We start from the raw sequence: 6,468 nt of genomic DNA on the forward strand, positions 1-6,468 counted from the left end.
AAAGGTTCATTTGAAATCCTGTCAAAGGTTATACATGTACACAGACACAGGTCTTAGGGGTACATAACACTCTGTGAACATGGAGAACAGGTGCTTTGGGTGTCATGACAAGCAGGTGTCCTGTTAGTGATATACACAGGCATACTGCCAATGCATTTATGATTCTTATGGAAGAAGGAAGTCACTACCTTCCTTGTGCTATGACACCCACCCTCTTAAGATTGACCATCATCCTGCAGCCTTCTCATGACCATTTCATGGCTGATGGGGAATAGGAGAAGTGTCAAGATGACGAAAACATCTTCTGGAATGCCTTTACTGTTCTGGCTTTGATTACAGGACTATAGCAAGATGCTTCTATAACCCCACCCCTCCCTCTGACCTTGCTGTCCCCAGCCACTAAATGGTCATAGAGAGGAGCTAACCACTTGGATCTACAACATGTCTCCTCTCTGCCCTCCCGCAGGACTCACTCACCTTTCTCCCATGGGAACTCGTATCTACTTAGTAAAGTGAGTACTGAAAGTATGTTAAAAGTAGAAAACAGTAAGGAGAGAAGCTCCACCCGCTCTAAGATGGCCGAGTGCTTATTCCTTTTAAAACAGCCCATTTAAAAAGAATAAATAGTTGACCATCTTAGAGCATGTGGCCATTATCTCCTTACTGTTTTGTGTTTTTAACATATTTTTCAGTATTCTCCTTACCAGATACTAGCTCCCATGGGAGAAAGGTGAGTGTGTCCTGAGAGAGAAGATATGCTGTAGTTCCACCTGGTTAGATCTTTACATCTTCTGATTCAGAATCTTAGCCTATATGTGTACTATACATTATAGTTTTAAGGTACATTTATAAGACCTATGAAACATTTTGTCTGTTGGTAAGGTTTGCTTAAGAGCACAGTCTGCTATTGCTTATTAATTATCTCTGTTTCACTCCTCCTTTTAAAGAAATATTTGCCGAGACATGAATACAGTTTCCAATTTCACATCTTCCTACCTGCAAAGGTACATCATGAAACAAATTAGCAGGGACAGGTTTTCCACTCTGGGGAAATTGCCAGGGCTGCGTCCTGGTACTCATCGCTCCTTAGCCAGTCACATCCACTATGATAGATGGTGGATGATAGTGGCAGATTATTAATATGCTTGCTGCAGGTCACTAATGCAATTTAATCTCTATTACAATATTAAACCAATAAAAATGTCATTTGAATACCTTTATAAACTCTCATGTTTAATTTCCTGGAGTCACAGCTTAAGTTAAGAGCTTAGATTTCTAATTCTCATTTCTAGGTCATTGTGGTTTCCCATCATTAACAGGAAAGAGCAAATTCAGGGAAGGAACTTTTTTAAAAAAGGAGGATCCACAAATTTATTTAGAACTAATGGCTGCAGTCCTGTATCTAATAACCTCCTGTCCAATACCCTCCCACCTTTGAGAGAACCCAACTTATCTCATCTGCAGCCCCAGTGAACCTGGCCACTTCAACGTCAGTGAAAAGTGAAAGGGGGGAAGCAGACAGGTGTCCCTATTCCCCTATAGTTGCGGGGACCCCAGGGGTTATCTGGTGCTTCTTGCAAATGATGTCATTGCTCTGTGTCCACCAAGAGGAAAGCAGCTGGAGATTTTTCTGCTGTTCCCTCTTCTCTCCTCTGATCAAGAAATGGCAGAGTTTGGTAGGCTGCAGCTGAGAAAAGGTAAGGTTGGGGGATTTTGGTTGTTGTGCAGTAGGTACAGAATCCTGACCACCACAACAACCACAAAAGTGAGTTGTGATGGCATGAGTCCAACTTATGCCATAGTACTTCACCACCCAGATGCCCACTGATATTATCAAACGCCTCCCTGTTACAAGAAATCTGTCCAAATCCCAGAGGCTGCTCCATATTTTAATTCCTCTGCTTGCACAAAGGAATATAAGTAAGAAACTTTGTGGGGGGATATGCTTTGTACACAGTGAGACTGTTAATACTTCAGGCTGGGTATTATGTATATTGGCTGAAGTACTGTAGAGTTTCTGGCAAAGTTTTTCCCAGCATTATCTAGAGACCTCAGCGTGTGAACCTGAGACAATTTGCATGCAAATCACATGGTTTGCCACTAAGCTATGGCCTCTCTGTGTTTGCCATGCAACTGCCTGAGGCAGCTTTGCCCACATGTCCCTTCTACCACATGCTGTGATGCACACAAAAGGCTGTGCAGCAATTTCTAAATGTGACTTCAACCTGGTGTGCAATCATTTTGCCTGCTCTATTTCCACAGTATCTTTTCAGACGACTTTTCACAATAATCATCAAAGGGCATGAACTTTTTGTACTTGTGCTCGTATATAGTTGGCTGTCTGGTGTGTGTTTGTTACACAAATCAATCTAATAAAATATGACTGGAGAAAAGGTAGATCTGACTGACTGGTGGATCTCTGAATGCTTTGCAGTAGATTGACAAATATTTCTATATAACAGCGGCAACAACAAAATCATGCTGCTCACTCCCTTAATTATTCTACTGGCATACTGAAAGCTTTGGGTAATCAGAAATGGGTTTTTGTGTGGAAGGACTATGAGAACCATTTACTTCTGGTATTCATTTTTTTTTAAAAGGGGGCTCAGAATTCTTTAAATCTGTACCTAAAAGTAGTGTAATCAATGGAGAGTAACCTGGGGGATATGTAGTCTCTACCTGCTCTGTTAATAGGAAAGATCTGCATAGGGGATGTCATTGTTACATTCATTGGGCTGAATGTAGTTGATAGAGGTCCTGGTGATCAGGAACCTTGGAAAAGGAGGGCTCCTGACTGCCTTCATGAAAGCATCAGCAGCTCCTTTGCAGACCCTCTCTGTCATCACAGAAGTGGGGCTGGAGTGTATATTCTCTGCTCCATTTATGCTGGAGGGAGGACACTGTGGGTTTCTAGCCACTTCTTTTTTTTATCAAGACAGAATGGTGTAACCCAGGTAAGACTGAAACATTGCCCCCCTACCTCATCAATCTTACTCACCCTTGCTTCACAACTCTAGGGAGAGAAAGAATATTTAATAAGACTTGAGGTGTTGGTGGTGTTGATGGTTGTGTGCCTTCAAATCACTTCTGACGTATGGTGATCCTAAGGCAAACCAACCACGAGGTTTTCTTGGCAAGATTTGTTCAGGAGGGGTTTGCCTTTGCCTTCTTCTGATTCTCAGCTCAAGGTCTCTCCTTGGAAAAACCCAAGTGGTGACCTTGGGCAAGTCACATGCTCTCAGCCTCAGAGGGTGGCAATTACAGACCCACTCTGAAGAAAACCTACCAAGAAAATCCTATGATGTGTTCACCTTAGGGTCACAGTAAGTCGGAAACAACTTGAAAGAGTATGACTTGCCCAAGATAATAATAATATGTTTTATTTATAAACCGCTATTCCAAATAGATCATAGCGGTGTACAAGAAAATTATATAACAGTACAAAGAAAAATCTGCAATTAAGATACACTGTATCTTCAGGCTAGCCCCTGATGACGTTGGGCCAGCCTGCTCTCTCCCTCAACGGCCGAAAGATGACAGTTATGGAGGGAGGGCACTCTACTAAGATCACTTAGTAGGAAGAAACTTTTCTGGAACATGGCCACATAGCCTGAAAAACCCACAAAAAACTATCACTTAGTAGATTTTTAAGACTGGGTGGTGATTCATACCCTGGTTTCCAGAGTCATAGTCCAAAATTCAAACCACTACACCACACTGGTTCCTAAGACTTGAGGAGGGGAACCTAAAAAAGAAAAGAGGCTTTGCAAGTGTTTGAAACCCATAATAAGGAGAGTCCTCCTGAAGCCCCTTTTTTCTCTTTCTCCCCAAGTCTACTAGAAGACTTGAGGATAACCCATCCCTCAGTTGAGATTCACTTTTTTCTTAACATTCCCATAGCCATGCAGTGGGAGGCCAGGGGACAGCTGCATGAGGAGGACCATCACTAGCTTTGTTCTGATGTCTGGCACACTATAAAAATGCTATCATCCAGGACTTCTGTAGGTCCCAGAAGTTGTCTGCATTCATGTGTACCAAGTCTCAGAACATAAAGTGGTGGTAGTGATATTGTAATGGAAAAGGGCAAAAAGGTTGCCACTGCTACCTATGTCAGAATGATGTAGGTGCTTGCTGTAATTCTCCTCCTTTGGTTGTCCCCCATACCCCCTGCTGCTGGCATCTACAGTGCCTCTGACATAGGTAGCAGTGATTTTCCATAGGTGTCATATCCTGTTCCCAGGACCCAGGTTCAAATTCTTACACATGAAGCAGAAAGACAGGAGGGCGCCTGGTTCAGACTATGATACAGATAACGAAACAAAAAGACAGGGGACATTCTAGTGCTTGAGACAGACAGTGACACTCCCCAGCAGCCACAACACAGAGACATGGACTGGATAATACCTACTACAATGGAACACAAACAAGAGAGAGAGGGTTGATATGCTCAGAGTGTTTATATAAGAACTGCAGATTAATCAGGCAACAATTGTGAGAGGCTGCCAGGCCATAAATAATCCAGGAACTCCCTTGGGGGCTAGTTGCTGACAACTGACCATTCGGAAGGGAGGAAGGAACACTCTTGTCTCTTGATTCCTGGCTTGTGTTTCTGAAGGACATTGGACCTTCCATTGTAAACTGACCACACAGACACTCCCTTGGACTGATGCCTTGGCTTTCTTGCTTTACCCTACTGACTTGGGCTGCCTGACTCAGAATTGTAACTGGCTGATAAGCTTCTATACCTGACTGGGGCTGCTGCTGTCTTGTCTCTAGCAGACTTTGGTACCTTGCCCCTGGCTGGCCTCCAAGAAAGGACAATATGGGTTGTGCCAATCCTACATGGCTGGGAGGGAGGCAGGGAATGGTGAGTCTATGGATGAGGACTTTTTTTCTCCCCAGCAAGCATATTTTTAAAAACTGCAGTTATCACAGACATTCCTGCAGCAGGGAGAGAGATGACTGAATTCTTCCCCTGCTGGAACAAATAATTTAAAGTACATTCCTCTACAAACCTTAAAGCCTGAATAGGCCTTCAGTTTTGAACAATGCTCTGCTTGGTGGATCTCAGTACTCTAATAAAAGCAAAGTAGATTGCACAAGCTTGAGGTCTCCCCACCAGTGCCAGCTATGCAATCTGTACAACCCGGTTTCCGTTACAAAGGAAATTGAACATATTGCTGCAGCTGCACTTGGCTTAAGAGAATTGTTTATAAATCAGGTGCCAAGTTAAAACATGGCTTTTTGTGAAAGCCTTTGGGACCTAGTTGTTTTCATCCAAATCCATTTGTGTGCATGGTTTTAAATTGCCTTCAGTTGTTGTAATTTGCTTTAGACTGTCAGATTCTAACTTGTCAGATTGTTTAATATGTTTGAATTCCTTCTTTTACTGCTTTACATCATTTTAAATGGCTTAAACTGATTTTATTGTACACTACCATGAGATGCAGTGAAATAATGTGGGATATTAAGAACCAGTGTGGCATAGTGGTTTGAACATTAAACTATGACGCTGGAGACCAGGGTTTGATTCCCAGCTCAAGGTCACCCCTTGGGACTTTGGGCAAGTCACACGCTCTCAGCCTCAGAGGATGGGAAAGACAAAGCCTCTCTGAAGAAAACCTGTCAAGAAAATCCAATAATATGTTCGCCTTATAGCAAGTACAATTGCAAGTACATTTCTATACTGTTTATCAGTGCATTTAAGCACTCCTTAAGCGGTTTACAATGTGTAAGCTAATTGCCCCCAACAACTTGAGTACTCATTTTAGCAACCTCAGAAGGATTCCAGGCTGAGCCTTAGGGTCATTGTAAGTTGGCAACAAATTGAAGGCACACAAGAAGAAATAAATAATTTAATAAATAAATTATAGCATAAATATATCACTGGTAGGGCTGTAGATATCCTGAGACACTGTGTGTCTGTATGTCAGTATGTGTTTTGTTGGAAAGAGAGTGCGAGAAAGATGAAGACAACATACTCTACATGATTTCCAGAGGGGTAGGTGTATTAGATTACTGCAGGAAAAACAAGAAAGGGTCTTGAGACAACTTAAAGTCTAACAACTTTATTATTCCATAATGATCAATGTACTTTCTTCATAAAATGAACCTCTGACCTCATTCCACCACTACTATGTATACATAAATTTTATTCAGGAAACAGTTCATGTATCTGATGAGGTCAACTAGAGCATGAAAGCTTATGCCACAATAAATGTGTCAGTATCTAAGGGGCCACAATGCATTATGTTATACTACCAGCAATTATTAACTTCTGAGGAGGGATTTGCCTCACACCCAGAGAAGGCAAGGAAAGGACTAAATTTGTTTTGATGTCAGCTCTGATCCCATTATCATCATGGGGACTTTTAGCTGATGGGAGATATTGGTTAGACATAGACTGAGGGTCTAAACAGACTGGCATGAAGAGCTGGCCTCGGGGTGGAGTGGAGATGTGCCATCTGC

This window comes from Sceloporus undulatus, chromosome 1 (genome assembly GCF_019175285.1).
Source record: "Sceloporus undulatus isolate JIND9_A2432 ecotype Alabama chromosome 1, SceUnd_v1.1, whole genome shotgun sequence".
In the NCBI taxonomy this organism is placed as follows: Eukaryota; Metazoa; Chordata; class Lepidosauria; order Squamata; family Phrynosomatidae; genus Sceloporus; species Sceloporus undulatus.